At 40.6% G+C, this 22017-nt stretch overlaps 1 protein-coding gene and 1 long non-coding RNA gene across 7 annotated transcripts in view; one reads left to right on the forward strand and one right to left on the reverse strand.

Annotated features, from left to right (window-relative positions):
• PPM1L (protein phosphatase, Mg2+/Mn2+ dependent 1L) overlaps nt 1-22017 on the forward strand; it is a 315103-nt gene that overhangs the window by 284876 nt on the left and 8210 nt on the right. The window lies entirely within an intron of this gene.
• LOC131380995 (uncharacterized) overlaps nt 9854-22017 on the reverse strand; it is a 29125-nt gene continuing 16961 nt past the window's right edge. The window contains exon 3 of the long non-coding RNA XR_009209379.1: nt 9854-10102. This is a non-coding gene — a long non-coding RNA (uncharacterized LOC131380995). The remainder of the gene's footprint in view (nt 10103-22017) is intronic.

Consider the following 22017-nt stretch of genomic DNA (forward strand, 5'->3'; position numbering starts at 1 on the left):
AAGTCAGGGACAATGCCACCCTGGGGCTTATAAGTCCTTCAGGGGCTACACAAGGCCAGACCAACTCAGGAAACCACCTGCGAAGGTGCCCTCCCTCCCCAGTTCCATGCTGCCTGGCAGTTTTATGCTGTCTGTGGGCCTAGACCGACTCAAAGTGAAGGAGTTCTCTGAAAACCTTTTGCTTATTAAAGGGCTCCAATAAGCAAAATAGGTAGAGAGACGTATTTTCCCTGGTGGAGCCCTAAGCAAAATTCAATTACGTGAATCATACTTAATATTTAAAAACATTGTGGTCTTTTTTTTTGGCCGGTAACCGTGACTGACGCCTGTAATTCCAGCATTTTGGGAGGCTGAGGCGGGCAAATCACGAGGTCAGGAGTTCGAGACAAGCCTGGCCATCATGGTGAAACCCCGTCTCTATTAAAAATACAAAAAATTAGCTGGGCATAGTGGCAGGCGCCTGTAATCCCAGCTACTTGGGAGGCTGAGGCAGGAGAATTGCTTGAACTGAGGAGACGGAGGTTGCAGTGAGCTGAGATGATGCCAGTGCACTCCAGCCTGGCCAACAGAGTAAGGCTGTCTCAAAAAAAAAAAAAAAAAAGTGTTTGTTTGTTTGTTTGTTTTTTTCAAATCAGAGGTTGACTTCATTACATTTGCCTGGAAAATAGACTGGTAACAAGTGAAAAACTACCTGAAGAAGCCAGTTCAACTTAGGGTGAATCAAAAAGGGCAGTGGGACCATGAGAAGCTTCATTTCTTAGCAGTCAACCAGAGGGAGTTTCCAGGGGTCCTGGGAGGAGGGTTTAGATAAGTGGAAGTTGTGCCCCTTGAAGTGCTCTTATTTTTCAGTTTAAAAGATGCCTCCTGCCAGCCACATATTATGCAGTTGGGGATTTCAACCTACTTAGAGCATAGTCTTCTCTATTTAGTCACAGAATCTCCTCATTTTTAACTGACCCGGCCAGCTTCTTTATCAATTTTGTTCACATACTGCGTGCCTCAAGTGTTCATTTAAACCTTTGGGACTGTAACTGCTAAAGCTCTTTTCACACGTGGAAAATATGAGCCTTTAAGTTTCGTTTAGCAGATGCTCCAGCCAGCAGCCAGGAATATGCCCCAGTTCTAGGGTGGTGCCCAGAGTACTGGACTGAGCAGCTGAAATGCAGCTTACGTTCTGGTTTTATTGCAAATCAGCCACCAATGTTGAATTGGTGTCTTAGTCCCTGAGTCTGTTGCCTTATTTGAGGAATTAAAATTAGTAATATAATTCAGGACCCTTGGGAGAAGTGTTTGATATCACTTTGCTAATTCTGAAGACTCCAGTTCTCTCTCTGATGCACTGGAAACATTGCGTTCTAAATACCCTAAGAGCCCTTTCAGCAGTAAATTGGTCTCAGAGTGCTGGGAGAGGATGTATCTGGTGGTGTTTCAAAAGTGATCAACTCCTCCCCGTCACTTTACCCCTTGGGCTTGTAACTTTCTTGTTTCTGGCCTCCAAGGAAATCACATCTTCCAGCTCAGCCATGAATTCAAAAAACAATTAAAAATATTTTATACCTCATTTGTATGCTGTACCAGAAAGATTTCTTTGAATATCTCATTTGTATATTGCTCTGTGTATATTTTTTTTGAGACGGAGGCTTGCTCTGTCACCCAGGCTGGAGTGCAGTGGTGCGATTTTGGCTCGCTGCAACCTCTGCCTCTTGGGTCCAAGCAATTCTCCTGCCTCATCCTCCCGAGTAGCTGGGATTACAGGCCTGTACCAACACGCCCAGCTAATTTTTGTATTTTTAGTAGAGATGGGGATTCACCATGTTGGCCAGACTGGTCTTGAACTCCTGACCTCAAATGATCCACCCGCCTTGGCCTCCGAAAGTGCTGGGATTACAGGTGTGAGCCACTGCACCTGGCCTGCCCTGTATTTTTTTATTTTTTATTATACTTTTTGGTGGAAGCAAATACAAGTTGAGCATTGAAAATTCAAAATCTAAAGTGTTCCAAAATTCAAAATTTTCTGAGAACCAGCTAGGTGCAACTGTAATCCCAAGCACTTTGGGAGGCTGAGGCAGGCAGATCACTTGAGCCCAGAAGTTCAAGGTCAGTCTGGGCAACATGGTAAGACGTTGCTGAGAGATTTTGTCACCACCAGGCCTGCCCTACAAGAGCTCCTGAAGGAAGCACTAAACATGGAAAGGAACAACCAGTACCAGCCACTGTAAAAACATGCCAAAATGTAAAGACCATCGATGCTAAGAAGAAACTGCATCAACTAATGAGCAAAATAATGAGCTAACATCATAATGACAGGATCAAATTCACACATAACAATATTAACCTTAAATGTAAATGAGCTAAATGCTCCAATTAAAAGACACAGACTGGCAAATTGGATAAAGAGTCAAGACCCATCAGTGTGCTGTATTCAGCAGACCCATCTCACGTGCAGAGACACACACAGGCTCAAAATAAAGGGATGCAGGAAGATCTACCAAGCAAATGGAAAACAAAAAAAGGCAGGAGTTGCAATCCTAGTCTCTGGTAAAACAGATTTTAAACCAGCAAAGATCAAAAGAGACAAAGAAGGCCATTACATAATGGTAAAGGGATCAATTCAACAAGAAGAGCTAACTATCCTAAATATATATGCATCCAATACAGGAGCACCCAGATTCATAAAGCAAGTCCTTAGAGACCTACAAAGAGACTTAGACTCCCACACAATAATAATGGGAGATTTTAGCACCCCACTGTCAACATTAGACAGATCAACGAGACACAAAGTTAACAAGGATATCCAGGAACTGAACTCAGCTCTGCACCAATGGACCTGATAGACATCTACAGAGCGCTCCACCACAAATCAACAGAATATACATTCTTCTCAGTACCACATCGCACTTATTCCAAAATTGACCACATAGTTGGAAGTAAAGCACTCCTCAGCAAATGTAAAAGAACTGAAATTATAACAAACTGTCTCTTAGACCACAGTGCAATCAAACTAGAACTCAGGATTAAGAAACTCACTCAAAACCGCTCAACTACATGGAAACTGAACAACCTGCTCCTGAATGACTATTGGGTACATAACGAAATGAAGGCAGAAATAAAGATGTTCTTTGAAACCAATGAGGACAAAGACAACATACCAGAATCTCTGTGACACATTTAAAGCAGTGTGTAGAGAGAAATTTATAGCACTAAATGCCCACAAGGGAAAGCAGGAAAGATATAAAATTGACACCCTAACATCACAATTAAAAGAACTAGAGAAGCAAGAACAAACACATTCAAAAGCTAGCAGAAGGCAAGAAATCACTAAGATCAGAGCAGAACTGAAGGAGACAGATAGACACACAAAAAAACCCTTCAAAAAATCAATGAGGGCCGGGCGCGGTGGCTCACGCCTGTAATCCCAGCACTTTGGGAGGCTGAGGTGGGTAGATCACGAGGTCAGGAGATCGAGACCATCCTGGCTAACACAGTGAAACCGTGTCTCTACTAAAAATACAAAAAATTAGCCGGGCGTGGTGGCAGGTGCTTGTAGTCCCAGCTACTTGAGAGGCTGAGGCAGGAGAATGCCATGAACCCAGGAGGTGGAGGTTGCAGTGAGCCGAGATCGCGCCACTGCACTCCAGCCTGGGTGACAGAGCGAGACTCCATCTCAAAAAAAAAAAAAAAAAAAAAAATCAATGAATACAGGAGCTGGTTTTTTGAAAAGATCAACAAAATTGATAGACCGCTAGCAAGACTAATGAAGAAAAGAGAGAAGAATCAAATAGACGCAATAAAAAATGATAAAGGGGGTATCACCACTGATCCCACAGAAATACAAACTACCATCAGAGAATACTATAAACACCTCTATGCAAATAAACTAGAAAATCTAGAAAAAATTGATAAATTCCTGGACAAATACACCCTCCCAAGACTAAGCCAGGAAGAAGTTGAATCCCTGAATAGACCAGTAACAGGCTCTGAAATTCAGGCAATAATTAATAGCCTACCAACCAAAAAAAAATCCAGGACCAGACGGATTCACAGCCGAATTCTACCAGAGGTACAAGGAGGAACTGGTACCATTCCTTCTGAAACTATTCCAATCAACAGAAAAAGAGGGAATCCTCCCTAACTAATTTTATGAGGCCAGCATCATCCTGTTATAAAAGCCTGACAGAGACACAACAAAAAAAGAGAATTTTAGACCAACATGCCTGATGAACATTGATGCAAAAATCCTCAGTAAAATACTGGCAAACCGAATCCAGCAACACATCAAAAAGCTTATCCACCATGATCAAGTGGGCTTCATCCCTGGGATGTAAGGCTGGTTCAACATACACAAATCAATAAATGTAATCCAACATATAAACAGAACCAAACACAAAAACCACATGATTATCTCAATAGATGCAGAAAAGGCCTTTGCCAAAATTCAGCAGCCCTTCATGCTAAAAACTCTCAATAAATTTGGTATTGATGGGACGTATCTCAAAATAATAAGAGCTATTTATGACAAACCCACAGCCAATATCATACTGAATGGGCAAAAATTGGAAGCATTCCCTTTGAAAACTGGCATAAGACAGGGATGCCCTCCCTCACCACTCGGATTCAACACGGTGTTGGAAGTTCTGGCCAGGGCAGTCAGGCAGGAGAAAGAAATAAAGGGTATTCAATTAGGAAAAGAGGAAGTCAAATTGTCCCTGTTTGCAGGTGTCATGATTGTATATTTAGAAAACCCCATCATCTCAGCCCAAAATCTCCTTAAGCTGATCAGCAACTTCAGCAAAGTCTCAGGATACAAAATCAATGTGCACAAATCACAAGCATTCTTATACACCAATAACAGACAGAGAGCCAAATCATGAGTGAACTCCCATTCACAATTGCTTCAAAGAGAATAAAATACCTAGGAATCCAGTTTACAAGGGATGTGAAGGACCTCTTCAAGGAAAATTACAAACCACTGCTCAACAAAATAAAAGAGGACACAAACTAATGGAAGAACATTCCATGCTCATGGGTAGGAACAATCAATATCATGAAAATGGCCATACTGCCCAAGGTAATTTATAGATTCAATGCCATCCCCATCAAGCTACCAATGACTTTCTTCACAGAATTGGAAAAAACTAAAGTTCATATGGAACCAAAAAAGAGCCCACCTTGCCAAGACAATCCTAAGCCAAAAGAACAAAGCTGGAGGCATCACGCTACCTGACTTCAAACTATACTTCAAGGCTATAGTAACCAAAACAGCGTGGTACTGGTACCAAAACAGAGATATAGACCAATGGAACAGAACAGAGCCCTCAGAAATAATACCACACATCTACAACCATCTGATCTTTAACAAACCTGACAAAAACAAGAAATGGGGAAATGATTCCCTATTTAATAAATGGGAAAACTGGCTAGCCATATGTAGAAAGCTGAAACTGGATCCCTTCCTTACACCTTATACAAAAATTAATTCAAGATGGATTAAAGACTTAAATGTTAGTCCTAAAACCATAAAAACCCTAGAAGAAAACCTAGGCAATACCATTCAGGACATAGGCATGGGCAAAGACTTCATGTCTAAAACACCAAATGCAATGGCAACAAAACCCAAAATTGACAAATGGGATCTAATTAAACTAAAGAGCTTCGGCACTGCAAAAGAAACTACCATCAGAGTGAACAGGCAACCTACAGAGTGGGAGAAAATTTTTGCAATCTACTCATCTAAGAAAGGGCTAATATCCAGAATCTACAAAGAACTCAAACAAATTTACAAGAAAAAAACAAACAACCCCATCACAAAGTGGGCAAAGGATATGAACAGACACTTCTCAAAAGAAGACATTTATGCAGTCAACAGACACATGAAAAAATGCTCATCATCACTGGCCATCAGAGAAATGCAAATCAAAACCACAATGAGTTACCATCTGATACCAGTTAGAATGGCCATCATTAAAAAGTCAGGAAACAACAGGTACTGGAGAGGATGTGGAGAAATAGGAACACTTTTACACTGTTGGTGGGACTGTAAACTAGTACAGCCATTGTGGAAGACAGTGTGGCGATTCCTCAAGGTTCTAGAACTAGAAATACCATTTGACCCAGCCATCCCATTACTGGGTATATACCCAAAGGATTATAAATCATGCTGCTATAAAGACACATGCACACGTATGTTTATTGCGGCACTATTCACAATAGCAAAGACTTGGAACCAACCCAAATGTCCATTAATGATAGACTGGATTAAGAAAATGTGGCACATATACACCATGGAATACTATGCAGCCATAAAGAAGGATGAGTTCATGTCCTTTGTAGGGACATGGATGAAGCTGGAAATCATCATTCTCAGTAAACTATCGCAAGGACAGAAAACCAAATACCGCATGTTCTCACTCATAGGTGGGAATTGAACAATGAGAACACTTGGACACAGGAAGGGGAACATCACACACCGGGGCCTGTCGTGGGGTGGGGGGAGCGGGGAGGGATAGCATTAGGAGACATACCTAATGTAAATGATGAGTTAATGGGTGCAGCACACCAACATGGCACCTGTATACATATGTAACAAACCTGCACATTGTGAACATGTACCCTAGAACTTAAAGTATAAAAAATAAAAATAAAAAAACCATGGTGAGACCTCATCTCTCCAAAACATACAAAAATTAGATGGACGTGGTGGCACTTACCTCTAATCGCAGCTACCTGGGAAGCTGGAGTGGGAGGATCACTTGAGCCAAGGAGATCGAGGCTGCAATGAGCCAGGATTGTGCCACTGCACTCTAGCCTGGGCAGCAAAGTGAGATCCTGTCTCAAAAACAAAACAAAACAAAACAAAACAAAACAAAAAAACCCTAAACAAAAACAGAAAACTTTCTGAGTACCAACGTGATGCTCAAAGGAAATGCTCATTAGAGCATTTTGGACTCTGGGTTTTTGGATTTGGGATGCCCAACTTGCATAAACTTTAAAGAGTCCTTAAATAAAGTTACTTGCCGCTAAAACTAACTGCCTCCTTGCCACACTCCTAATAAGGTTCTACATCTTGCAGAGATTTTTAAAAGCCTGATTTAGGGTGTCAGACCTGGGTTCAAAATCTTGGTCTTCTACTCAAAAGCAATCTGATATTGGTGAGCTTCTTATTCCATATCTGTAGAATGGGGTAGGGGGTGGTAATAATAATCCCATGTACCTTGCAGGATTTTTGTGAAACTGGATAAGGTCAGGTATGTGTGAACAGCAATTGGAGTGTCTGGCCCATTGTAGCTGTTTAGTTAATAACATTTCCTGTTGTGACTTGACATCTGGTTTGAGATGCTGGCATCCTGTAACTCGTCCTCCTCACCAGCCCTGCCCTCCATCAGCCTGGTCCCCTGTACAATGTGACACTTACTCAGTAATTGCCCATAGCAGAAACAGACTCACCAGCTGTTCTAGAGCTGGCTCTGCCTGGTCAAGGCTTCTCATGCAGCAAGTGTTTCATAATCAGCCTGTTCCTGCTGCTGTCTGCCACTTTTCCCCCGACCTTCCTGGCCATCCCTTGTCCCTTTCTGGGCAAAAGCATCTAACCATGTGGTATGGTGGTGTCACCTGAGTGTGGTGTCAGCAGACCCAGAGCTTTCCAAGCCTACCCATGATGAGTCTACGACCTGGCATTCCCTGTTCCTTCTGTTACTGTTTTTTCTTCTCTGGAACTACATTGGCCAAAACGGAAAACAGGGAGTCAGTAAGGTTTATCAGTATTTCACTTGCATAGCTGCAGTCTTAAGTTACTGAAATGACAGGTTGATCCAGTGAGGAAAATCAAGCAACTATCAAAAAGTCCAGTCAAGTCATTGTAGACCATGACAAAAGACCCTCAGTAGGAAAGGAAAAAATGCCTGACACCAAGAAACATGAAAGTAAAAAGCACTGAATTTGGTAAAAGTGAAGTAATTTCTGTAAGTGAGTCATATCTAGAAAATTAGGAAAATTTCAGAAAAGTTTTTTTAAAAATTCAAATCAACTTTAAAAGCTGATATCCTTTTTTCTTCTAATATCTTTTCCATATATTTGTATACACATTTCAAGTATTTAAATGAATGAAATTGGAATTTTTATATATAGTTCTTTTCAAGTAAAAATGCTAATGTAATATTTATTTTTAAATTTTATAAAGTGTTTTATTTTTTACTTAAAATGAGACTTTCTCATGACAATGTATATTCTTCAGAAACACTATAATTAATGTTCTTATAATGCTTTCTTGTTTAGATAGTTAATAATGCATTTTTTCATACTATAGATACTCATTTTGGCTTCATTGTTTTGCTACTTTAAGTAATTCCATGAGGTCAATCTTTGTACATAAAGCTCTGTTCAAATCTCTGATTATTTCCTTAGGATAAAATCCAAAAATTGGCATTATTAGGTCAAAGAGCATAAACAAGTATTTTTTTCTATTCTTTGTTTTGAAAGTGAATTACAAAGAAATCCTCTCTTAAAAGTTGCTCCTTTCATTTGGTTTTATTCTACAGATTGCTTCTTTACCTCCTTCTTTGTGTCAAGAACCATATTAAACGATGTGAATTCCTCTCTCTGTTGCATCTTTAAGAGAGAGTTGAGGTCTCACTTCCTCCCAGCTGTCCTCTCCACCACCAGCCATCTCCTCAGACTGAGACAAGTTCCCTTCTCTGTTATCACCCACATCCATACATCCAGGCTCTCATAGTACTGTCATGGCATTTATCATGCTGAATTCTAAGTGTCTGTTTGGTTTTATTTTGGCATTAGACAGTAAGTGCCTTAGGGGTAAGGACTATATTTTATTCATCTTTATTTCCCCGGAAAACACCTAGTACTTTGTACATAGTAGGCACTGAATGAGGGAACAAGGAACACAGAACCATTTAGTCACTACACACACACACACACACACACACACACACACACACACACACACACACACACACACACACACACACACACACACACACACACACACACACACACCCTGCCCTATATTATTAAATACAGGAGATAGAAGTGTGAGGGAGAAAGAGGGTCATCTTCATGAAGTAATATGCTTGTATTTTCTCAGATATAGATGTGTGGATGAGATATCACTTTTTGATATGTGTCCAGATAGGCCAGATATAATTAATATCAGAATTTTATCAGGTCGTTGGGACCACAGCCTTCCTGGAAACATAGCTTTAGAGTCAAGTCTGCTGAGCCCAAAACAAGCTAGATAATTAATATTATTGGATCAAAATGGCCCAAAATCTGATTAGGGGTTATTTATCCTACATATACATGATAGCATAGTCTTTATTTTGTCCCTTTGAGTGAGTTTATAAGTGACTGTGTTCTGTTTGGATGGCAAATATCATCTGGAAATAATTTATGAGTAATTGCAGAACCTGCCAATGGTATGCTTTACAAGGGCTTATTTCATTCACTTCCAGGTATATTCCATAATTTCCTGATTTTCTTAGGTTCTTTTGTGTAAATACCAAATTGAGCTTATGTTTTTGTCCCCCTTTTCCCCAGGGGCGATCTGAGTGTCAGATTGGTGTTATTGTCCTGGCATCTGTGGGGGTGACCCAGAGTTTCCATGACCTGTGGTTGGAAGGCCCACTCATTGGGGCACTGAAGCTCCTGACAGTTACTGTTCTCATTCAGTGGGAGGCCAGCGGTTCTCAGCAGTGTTCTCTGCTTCACACCAGACTGTCCAGTTAGCTTCTCATTCAGCCATTGCCTCTCCATACTGGAGTAAAGGTTTATGATTTATTAGGCTATTCCCAGGAAAGCAAGTTCTATGTTTTCTGTGCTTTGAGCTCCACATAATTCTTGGAGATCCTCACATGAAAGACTCCCTCTTGTTTTCCTCTTTGTCTCCCTTGCATCTTCCTCTACTCACACCCCTGCTGTCTGGCCAGCCTTACTCACCAGGGAGAGCAGGAAGAGAGGATTCATGGGCAAGAAAACTCACTGTTTGCTCCATCTTCGTAGGCCTGGGGTGTGGTCCAAAACCTTGGCTGATAGACTTGCAAAAAGACTTTAATCTTGAGAATAATGTCGCTTTGTGAATTTCCACAGTCTCCTTGAAATTCAAAAGCTGAGCGTAACTATTTCTTTTTCTTTGTATTTCAGCCATAGCAATCCTAATAGTCCCTAGGACAATGAGTGTCTCAGGCTGAATGGAAGAGGGTCATATACATGCAAGGGGATGCGAATTTAATATCTCTAAATATCATCCTGCCAACACAAGTATATGTAAATAGGTTTATAACTATATGGTCATTTATATAAGGATAACCTAATAATATCAAAGGACAGGTTCATTTTAAATTAAAACTATAGGGAAGAGGGTTGATTCTACACCATGAACAAAAAGGTTAAAGAAAGTGTAATTCTCTTTTAAGTACTGGATGCTTCAGACTGTGCCTGTCATTTTCAGCCTTCTTCTCCCCTTTTCCTGTCTCTGCCTTTCTCCTCTCTGCCTTTTATTGAAAGGCAAATGCCCCTTGTAATAAGGCTCAATTTCAGAAGTTCCTGTTATAACCCACTCCCATAGCATTCATAAAAAAAGCAGAGACCGTACTTATAATTTGCTGGGAACCCTAAAAGCGAAGTGAGACAACTCACTGAAGAATCCTCAAATAACACGAAGACGTGAAAAAATATAGCTGGTGCTTCTCTGGCTTATGTAGGAAGAATCAAAGCAACCATGAAATTAATTTTATTTACCATTAAAAGATACTGGACTTAGAATTCAGGTTGTGATTATGTAATTATAAATTAATTTCAGTAGCATTGTATAATCTGAACGAAATGCCAGCAATAGTTATGAGAAGTATGTTAATGAGTATCAGAAAAGTTTGTCTGCTTGAATGTACCTCAAAATAGTCATGCCCAGAGAGTATATATGAAGGCTCCTGCAGCAAGTGGACCTGCTGTGGTTTCTTAAAACTCTCCAATGTATGTGATCAGTTTACTAGGAAGCAGCTCTCTTTAATATGTTCATACTTAACAGAAAAGGAAGGACCAGAAGGTTGCTCATAGGCTGCACCCAAGTGTGAAATAAACATTATTATTACAGCAGTTGAAATGTGAAGTTGAAGAACATTTTAATTTCAAAATAGTATTCATGAGAATCAGATGACACATCTATACTTTAACTCTGGTGAAGTGTGAAAATTAAATGAATACTCCATCAGATTCTGAAAGCTTGAATTATGACCCCCATCTCCCTCACTAAACAGATTGTTTTTCATATTCAGGGTGGCATACCTCATTTGTGGAAAAGATCTTTCTGGCACTCATACCCTGCTTCTCAATTTATTGTAGCCATCTTATTAATCACTGTGTTTGCTGGGGAAGAGCTGAAGTATACCTAAATCTAGAATTAAACTATATAGCACTAGGGTTTAAAATAATAGAATTTGTCATCAAGTTGACTGCCTCATATTCAGCCAGTGTCAAACTCAATAGTTGATATGTTTGCTTATGCAAAAATATCAGAGAGGAAAAGAAAATTTTAATTTGTAATGGATCTATTTCTCATAAAATGTCATTCCTGCCGCTCTGTTCTTTAGCATGTGATGAGGGGAAGCTGAGGCAGCTTCTATTGTAAAGGAAGACCCAAGGAGGTGCCATTTTAGGGGACCTTCGGTCTCCACCCAGTCCAGGGGATTCACATGAGCCTCCCTGCATATATGGGCATGTCCCATCACTGCTTCTTCTGCTTGGAAGCCCACAAAGATGGTTTGCTATCCTAGTACCTCAGGTCTTGATGGAAGAAGGCCTTGGTGTGTTCTTAATTATATCCTTTGCCTCAGATGTTTTGTTGTCAGTGTTTCACTCTTCCTGGTCAGGTTTTAGGGCTGCTACCAGTCTCTCCATGAAATAGAAACCCCCTAATGTGCTGTTCTGCTGCACTTCCTCATTGACTGACCTTGTACTATGATGTCTTTCTTCCTGGGGTCAGTGGGTATGGGATAAAGCCTCCAAGCAGGGTTGCCCATATGGTTGTGTATGTTTGGATTACCCCACAGCTCTGGGAGGCACCATTCACACTGTGGTCATTGTTGATTTAAATATGTATTATGGTCATTTTATGGAGATGGTAGTAAAGGGTCTTGATGAAGACATACCTTTTTCTGGTTTGCACAAAAAAAATTAAACACAAGGTAGCAATGGCCTGCCTTGATGTTGAAAGCAACACTCTGGCAACAGACTAGGTGGGTTCTGCCCCTTAGTAGCTGTGTGACCTTGGGCTAGTCACATAATCTCAGTTTTATCATCTGTAAGATAGGAATAATAATAGTACCTCATAGGCTGTTAGGGTTAGAGAAATTACATATGCCAAGGACTAAGTACAGAGCCTGATGGATGGTGAATGCTCAGTATATGGCAGCTGTCACAATGTGGCCCATTTGTGTCCTTCCATATAGATAGATCATTTTCCAATTTCCAATTACTTTCTACTAGTCCTCTCTTAACATAAAATAACTTTCAAGCCCATTACTACAAGACTCATTACAGTGGACCTATGGATTTGTGATTTGAATCGTAATTAGTATTAATTTAATAGCCTCTTGCACAGAGTTAGACTAACGTGTCAGGTGACACAGTGTCTTAGCCCAGCCACACACATTAATATGACTCTGATGATGGCCTGCCTCTCAGCGAAGTCAGAGCAGGGGGTACAAGGACTCAGGCAATAGACAAGAGAGAAAAGAAAGAAAGAAAGATTAAAGCTTATTGGTTATAGTGTTTTCCACACAAGGTATCATCCCTGACAAGTCTGTCTATGCCATGGCATTGATTATTAGAAGAAAGACTCGTAAAAAGCTCTAGGCAGGTCAGATTTTGGCAGACTTAAAGATTATGCAGACAAGAGTAGGGGTCGGGGAGTCTTATCTGAGAGCTTCCTCCTCCCCTTCCTTACCCCTTGCCACCCCTTCCTTACCCTACCCAATCTCTCTCTCTCTTTCCTAAAGAACAAAAATGGCAATTTTCCTTATTCTCATAGAAAAGACTTTATGTTACAGAAGGGAGCTGCTATTAGCATAAGCAGTCTGGCATTGTGTGGGTGAGTGTCCACGTGCATTATCAAGCAAGGCTTATAAACCATGTTAATTCCACACAACTTTCTCTACTCCATCCAGCTTCCTATCCCTACCCCAACAACATAAAAAGTGACGTCACTCACTTAAGAAAATGTTGAAGTAAGGTGGATTTTCATAAAATAAGTATTCTCAGGAGTCCAACTTTTAAATCATACCTGTGTGCCTACAGAAAGGTTGGAGGGGGGCAAGGGAGTGAGGATCTTAATTGGCACCCAGGGCAGAATGTTTCCTCTGAGGAGAAGGATTGGGTGGCACTACTTAGAGATGCAGCAAGGCAGTGCAGGGAGAGCCTAAAAGCAGCTGAGGCTCTCATGTCACCCAGACACTGATGGATAGTCATTGATATTTGAATCTGAATCTGAATGTGTACTATCAAAAGGGCTGCTGTCATCATTGTCACCACTATTCCTCTGAGTCCTTTTTCCATCTCTACCATCTTACTCTCTGTAACAGGATTGTAAGTTCTATATTTTGTTTTATATCTTGTATACTTTGCTTGATGCAGTAAATATGCTCCTGAAACACTGTGAATAAGTAAAACTTTACCTTACTGCAACATTTAAATAACATTAAATTCATCTGAATACAGAAAAATATAAAGAAGAAAACAAAAAGGTCTAAAATCCTATCACCAAGATAGCCCTGTTAATATTTGTTAAAAATAAGAGTATGTGGGTGGACATGGTTAGAGTGTCTATATTTGCATAGTATAAGGGGCAAATTATACAAGTAGTACAATTAATAGGTATAAATTGAAAAGCACCCACATTTCTTTCACTCCCACCCCAATTCTTAGCCCCTCCCTCAGCATTATGTCTGTGCAGTGTACAAAGCACTCTTATAAAAATACAGCAATGGACTGGGCACGATGGCTCATGCCTGTAATCCCAAAACTTTAGGAGGCTGAGGTGGGCAGATCACCTGCGGTCAGGAGTTTGAGACCAACCTGGACAATATGGTGAAACCCCGTCTCTACTAAAAATACATAAATTAGCTGGGCTTGATGGCGCACGCCTGTAATCCCAGCTACTTGGGAGGCTGAGGCAGGAGAATCACTTGAACCTAGGAGGCGGGGGTTGCAGTGAGCCGAGATTGCACCACTGCACTCCAGCCCGGGCAACAAGAGTGAAACTCCATCTCAAAAAATAAAAAAGAATACAGCAATGAATAAGGCATCTCCCTGGCCCTAAAAGGGAGTTTCAGCCTAATGGGTCAAAGAATCATAAATAAGGCATATAAATAGCATGATATGTGATGTACAGTAAGTTGGCAGCTGGGCAGCCATGAGATGTGATGCCAACATTACCCTCAGCTGCTACAGGTCTCTGTTGTCATCCCTTCCCTCCTCCACCTCACCTAACTAGCCACGTGACCTTAAAGAAATACCTGAGCTGTCTTTTCCCATTTTATGCATTTATAAGGTAGATGTGATAATTCCTCCCTGCCTGATCTGATGAGCTTTGAGAATTGAGTGTCAGAATGGGTAAGAAAACACTTAACGACTCATAAAGCAGACCAGAAGTGTAAGGTTTCATTGTCATCTTTATTGTTATACAAAGGGGTACTATGAAGAATCATAGTAATCTTGGGCGTTAATTTAATAGAAAGCCCGGGAGCACAGGGTCACCAACAGCCCAGATTTGACCAACAGCTGCCTTTCGCTTGGCTTGTACTGCTTTTTAAAATAAAAGTTGCCAACGTTTAAAAAATCAGGAGAGTTCAGACAAAAACGACTTCCCTTGAAAAATCGGAGGAAACATTCCCAGCGGACCTGCATTCCTATGCGGCAGCCATTTTCGTTGCTGAGGAAGTGCTTTCCCCTGAGCACGTGTTCTCCCGTTTGTCACAAGCCCCCCACTCCCTTTTGCAGTCCCAACATTGAAACCTGATGTCAGTTTCACTTGTCATCATGCTTGCCCTTCCTTAGAGCCGAAAAATGTTTTAGAACCCAGGTTCCCATCAAAAGTAGCAGGGTAAATAGCTACTCCAAGAAGGCCAAGATTTTTCTTATACCTGACCTGAAAGCATTTGCAGTTTGCAATTTCAATTTAAGATCTGCAGAATATTCAAGCTGAAAGGGGCCTGGAGGTTAACTAATCCAGACCTCTTGTTTTTGAGTTCCAGAGAGTTGAAGTATGTAATATAAATAAAATGTTTGGCATTATAATAAAATACTTTAGTAGGGGTCCATCATTTTCTTTCTTTTTTCTTTTCTTTTTTTTTTGTTTTTGACGCAGAGTCTCACTCTGTCAGCCAGGCTGGAGTGCAGTGGCACGATCTTGGCTCACTGCAACCTCTGTCTCGTGGGCTCAAGCAATTCTCCTGCCTCAGCCTCCCGAGTAACTGGGATTACAGGCATGTGCCACTACACCTGGCTAATTTTTGTATTTTTAGTAGAGACGGGGCTTCATCATGTTGGCCAGGCTGGTCTCGAACTCCTAACCTCAGGTAATCCGCCTGCCTTGGCCTCCCAAAGTGCTAGGATTACAGGCATGAGCTACCACACCCAGCCCATCATTTTCATTATTACTAAAGTAACAATTTTGGATTCCCAGGTTTTTTAGTCATTTAGTCATTCAGTAGATATACATTGAGCAATGTAATCAGGGATAAGACACTTGGGGTTTCATGGAAAAGAAACTGTTTTTATCATAGTACTTTGTACACTACACAAACTCATAATGCTGGGGGAGGGGCTGAGGATTGGGGTGGGCGTGAAGGATAAGATATTTGAGGTTTCTGAGTCCCATTTTCCTCATCTGCTTAGAGGGAGAATACCTGCCCTCCCTACTCTGAGTGTTTGAAAATCAATTGCAAGTATGTTTGTGAGCCACTTAGTAGAGTTTATAGTACTGAACAAATCGTTATTACAACTTTGTTATGAATTTGACTGAGAAAGTTTTAAAAGTATTTATAACTAGGAATCTAAAAGATGTCTGAGATACCCCAAGTTACATAACCCTCATTAGGATTTACAGTTTTCTCGAGCTCTACTTGTCAAATGAATTAATTGTCTAATATTATCCAACCAAAATATTTAGTTAAGTTTAGAATAACTTTTTGTATACTGTTACTTTGTCCGCATTCCAGAAATTAAATCAGAGGGGGGAATGTTGGTTTACAGGAATAGACTAATATATAATTTGCATTTGTGTGTCTTCCGTAAGGAAAACAATAATTATTAGGTCAACACAAAAACATGCCCATTTTGCTGAAGTACATATTGAGTTCAGAAGCGGACACAGATTGTCCTCATAATGACCATTGTAATATACCTTTATTGCTTCACAAGGTGCCATGGCTTTGGACGGTGTGGTGAGGATGGAAGCCCTACCCATATGTTATTTGCACTGGACCAGAATCCTGGATGGAGGAAAGAACTTTGGACATACCTGGGCCAGAAGTTCTCTCCACCTACCAGGAGTGAGCATGTGAGCATAAGCTATACATGTACAGGAGGGTCATCGTGTTTTCATCAGGGTGTAAAGTGTATTTTGCTACATTTGATAGCTCCTTTTATGGCAATAGCTGGACAATGGTGTTGTCCATTGTGGTACTGAACTGGGCTGACCTGTCAGAGCAAGACTTTAGGAGCTTAGCGTTATGTCAGGTCAGGACATTATGCGTGAATGCTTATTCACTCATCTATTAATTTGCTTATTTACCCAATGCTGGGTGCTTTTGATATTCTAGACATCAGCACTGTGGTGGGAAAATCCAAAACTTCTGGTACAGTTTGGATCTGTGTCCCTGCCCAAATCTCATGTCAAATTGTAATCCCCATTGTTGGAGGTGGGGCCTGGTGGGAGGCGACTGGATCATGGGGGTGGTTTCTCATGAATGATTTATCACTGTCCTTCTTGGTGCTGTTCTTGTGACAGTGAGTTCTTGTGAGATCTGGTTGTTTAAAAGTGTATTGCACCTCCCCCCACCTACTTCCTCCTGCTCCAGCTACGTGAAGAGCCTCATGCCTCCTTTGCCTCCTGCCATGATTGGAAGCTTCTTGAGGCCTCCCCAGAAGCAGAAGCCACTATGCTTCCAGTGCAGCCTCCAGAATCATGAGCCAATTAAACCTCTTTTCTTTATAAATTACCCAGTCTCAGGTATTTCTTTATAGGAGTGTAAGAATGGACTAATATATCTTGTGAAGTTTATATTCTAAAGGGGAAGACTGACACTAAATAGTCTAAATAAATAAGCAAGATATCTACATAATTGTGTGTTGTAAGGGCAATAAACAAAATAAAGAGGAAATACAATCCCTGTCAGAAAAGGCCTCTCTGAAGATGTCACATTTGAGCTACAACATCTTCATATGGGTCAGTCAACCAATGTCAAAGACAGGAGAACATGCCAGGCAGAGAGAACAGCGCGTACAAAAGCCCAAAGATGACAAAAAGGTTGGCATGTATGGGCAACAGGAGGGAGGCCTTGGGCAAGGAAGGGAGTGGTGTGACATGATATTAGACAGATTAGCTAGGGGGCAGGTCATGCAGGACTTGCCACCATTGTTTCTCACCTGGACTACTGAAATAGCCCAGGGGCTAAAATGACAGTGGTTGGGACTGGAGTCAATGCCGTGAGAACAAGAGAACTGGAAGAGTTTAAGAGATATTTTAGATGTAAAAGTAACAGAACTTAATGATGGACTGAATATCAGGAAAGAGGAAAAGAAAAAAATTAAGGATGATTCTTAGGTTCCGGCTTGAGCAATGCAGTGGATTATGGTGCCATTTTCTGAGGTTTAAAAGTCAAATAATTTGCCAAACCTCACTTAGCTAGGACATTGAAGTCTAGTCCATGTGAATTCACTTTTTTTTTTTTTTTTTTTTTAGCTTTTTGGGTTTTTTTAAAACCCGTGAGATAAGGTTATTAGGTTAAATTTCCAAGATCTCTTTCAGATTTGCAATTAAGTTATCATCTAGATTAAATTGTTAATATAGAAATATCCTGAGGTTCAGAATTAAGTAACATTGTCAGGCCCTGGTATTTTTGATAAATATAGTGCTTTGATGGAATAAATATTTTATCTCAGAACTAATAGCCAGAATCTTGCAAGTGTTTTGTCTCAAGCGTAAAAATAAAATGATTTTTTCATTTTCTCTTGGGCATAATGTCTTTTCTGGAGTTTCCCAGCAACAAGCAGTTTGTTCTGTCAAGTAAGATGAGATTGTAAGCTATCTGTTATAATCCTGAGCTAAAACTGCAAAGCCCAAACAGTAAGTTGTTTTTGGTGTCCTGGTTTGTTTCAGATCATTCTTAAGCCTCCCACCCCAGTGCTCAGCATTGCTTTGCACATAGTATTTCTCCAGAACCACACAGACCTCACCCAGGATAGGGGCAGGTTTCCTCTGTAGAGAGAGGAATGGAGACATTTCAGTAATTCAGAATACCACCTATAACTCATAACCCTGCCATCTGGGGCTCACCCATTTTGGCCAGGTCTAAGATTCTGTTGCTAACATAGGCAGGATAGTCCTGAAAACTTCACCATGAGGTAGATCTTAATTTACCCACAGAAACAGTGGGATTTGTTTGTGACAAAGGCGGGTCATCAATGTTAAGTATGTTCAATAGCATGTGAGTACAGTTGGCCCTTCATGTCCATGGGTTGTACATTTGTGGATTCAACCAACCACAGATCAAAAATATTTTTAAAGCAATAAAAAAATACAACAATCATACAAATTAAAAAAACAATATAACAACTATTTACGTAGCATTTACATTGTAGATTATAAGTAATCTAGAGATGACTTAAAGTATAGAAGAGGATGTACATAGGTTATATGCAAATACTAAGCCATTTTATATAAGGGACTTGGCCATCCATGGATTTTGCTATCTATAGGGAGTGCTAGAACCAATCCCCAGCAGATCCCAAGGGACAACTGTGTAGCTAAACAGCCACACTCTAAATCTCTCATCAAATTCAGATATTACAGGAACAACAACAAAAAATTCAACTCAAAAAGTCTCAAACAAGAAAGGCATTTATTGTCTCACTGAACAAGGATGGGGCAGTTCTAGGCTGGCTCAGCAGTTGCCTGATATTCTCCAGGACTCAGGCTCTACTGTTTACCTCTGTGCTCTACCATCCTGCACTTGTTGCCATGACCCTAAGGGATATCCCTTCATAGCTGCAAGATGACTGCCACACTTCTGTGAAACACATAGGCTAGCACTGAGCCAAATAAACAGTCATTGTCTGCTCTGTGTCTCTTTTAGTGGGGGGGGGGAAGCCTTTCCCAGAAGGCCCCAGCAGACTTTTCTGAGTCCTTGTCCATAGAATGCCCAGTTTCTCCCATCTAGATATAAGGGTATTATCCTAAACTTCTCCCCTCATCCTTTATTCTCCTCAATTTCTATGAGTGATCCATTGTGGTTTTTAAAAACCTGTCACAGGAGCTGGGCACAGTGGCTCACACCTGTAATCCCAGCACTTTAGAAGGCCAGCAGGAGGATCACTTGAGGCCAGGAGTTCAAAACCAGTCTAGGCAATATAGTGAGAACCCATCTCTACAAAATAAAAAATAAGAACCTATCACCTATCCTCTATCCTTATATTTACTACATTAATTCAGATCCTCATTAACTCCACCTGTTCTCACTGCTCCCAATTTATCTATCTTCTGCATTGCCCCTGGAATCATCTTTTAAAACATGAATCTCATTGTGTCACTATCCTGCTTAAAACCCTTCAGTGATTCTTAATCAAATATGGGACTAAATTTTATTTTATTTTTGTAGCTGCAAGAATGACTCCCTCTCCCTTTTTTAAAAAGAAATCTTGCATGGCAGCTGACTTGTTAGCTGTTAACACGTGGAAGCAGAGCTGTCCTAGTTGAAATGCGGCTGGGGAAGGGGCCTTTAACTCAGCCAGGTGGATTCCTCCCCTTCTCTCTCATGGAGGCCCTAAAGCCTTTCCTTGGATCCCCTGGAGTACAGGCAAATGGAAATGCCTACTAGGCAGTTGGTGTAGACCTCAGGAGTGTCAACCAGCCCAACTGCATGGACTTAGAAAGTGTGGAAGCCAAGGTCGGTGACATGCTCACCCAGAAAGTGCAGAGTAAGAAGAGAGTCCTACAGAGAGAGGACTCCAAGAGTGATGCTGAAGTAATGCCTACAAGCCACATAATATCCCATGAAGCAATCTTTCTATTTTAACTTTCAAACTCTAAGACTGTGCCTTATAGGAGAATTTATGCTATGATTGTGTAGGACAATTTAATTCAATCAGATGTTTGAGGACAAAGTGAGGATATGTTGAATACTAAAATTTCAGTTTCCAATATAAAAAAAATCAAAAATTGAGAACAATTTCTAATTATGTGGATTGTGCTTTTGCTTCATTTCCATTCTTACAGCTTTTTAAAAATTGTTTTGATAATCCATGAGATTAGTCTTTTTTTTCCCAAGGCCTTTTGTATTAGAAATCCTGTGTCAACCAACATTTCTTGTGTTTCCATATCTGATCAAGGCATTTTTAGTTAAATAAGCTTAAGAATGGAATTTCAAGCAGAACTATAATAACTGATTATATTATGATAGTTATTTTAATTATTCTCTCTGCTCTTGATATCAACCTGTATTTATTCTTTATGTCTATTTAAGAATTCAGTGTTGTTGTTTTTTTTTTTTTTCTGTTGGTGGGAGTCTAAATTAGTTCAACCATTGTGGAAGAAAGTGTGGCAATTCCTCAAGGATCTAGAATGAGAAATACCATTTGACTCAGCAATCCCATTACTGGGTATATACCCAAAGGATTATAAACCATTCTACTATAAAGACACATACATACATATGCTTATTGCAGCACTATTCACAATAGCAAAGACTTGGAACCAATCCAAATGTCCATCAATGATAGACTAGATAAAGAAGATTTGGCTCATATACACCACAGAATACTACTATGCAGCCATAAAAAAGGATGAATTCATGTCCTTTGCAGGGACGTGGATGAAGCTGGAAGCCATCATTCTCAGCAAACTTACACTGGAATAGAAAATCAAACACCGCATGTTCTCACTTATAAGTGGGAGTTGAACAATGAGAACATATGGGCACAGGGAGGGGAACATCACACACCAGGGTCTGTCAGGGGGTGTGGGGCAAGGGGAGGGAGAGCATTAGGACAAATACCTAATGCATGCAGGGCTTAAAACCTAGATGACAGGTTGATGGGTACAGCAAACCACCATGGCACATGTATACCTATGTAACAAGCCTGCACATTCTGCACATGTCCCAGAACTTAAAGTAAAATTAAAAAAAAAAAAAAAGAATTCAGTGTTTTTTTCCAAGCCAGCACCATGGCATGCACCTGTAGTCCCAGCTACTCCAGAGGCTGAGGTGGGGGAATTGCTTGAGCCGAGGAATTTGTGGTTTCAGTGAGCTATGATCACACCACTGCTCCCTAGCCTAGATGACAGAGCAAGACCCCATCTCTTAAAAACAGAAAAAAAAAAATTTGGTCTTTTTTGTTGTTCCATGAAAACTAAAGAGCCATTTAGATACAGTTGACATTCTTGTTATAGAATGACCTTAATGAGGAAGGAAACGTTAATGAAGACTAATTAGTGCATAATTTTAACAAGTAAGGGAGATATGTTTGAGGCAAGAGCTGAATGGGTTGTGCATTTCAGCAGGTATTTCCATATTGAGTGACACTGTCAAAAAGGAAGAGGTGAACAGAAAGGAGCTGGACAGGGCAGGCTCCAACTACACCAGACCGTTCAACTCTGTTTGCTTTTATCCATTCCCATTTCAAAAAGGATTTGAGCAGAGCTTGTCCTTTGTGTCTTGTGTGGGCTTCAGGCAAGCACGTCTTCAATCTTGCTTTCTTCTGACTCGGACCACCCTCTCCCTAGGCCTCAGTTCT

The sequence above is a fragment of the Hylobates moloch genome, unplaced genomic scaffold (genome assembly GCF_009828535.3).
Source record: "Hylobates moloch isolate HMO894 unplaced genomic scaffold, HMol_V3 SCAFFOLD_13, whole genome shotgun sequence".
Taxonomy (NCBI): Eukaryota; Metazoa; Chordata; class Mammalia; order Primates; family Hylobatidae; genus Hylobates; species Hylobates moloch.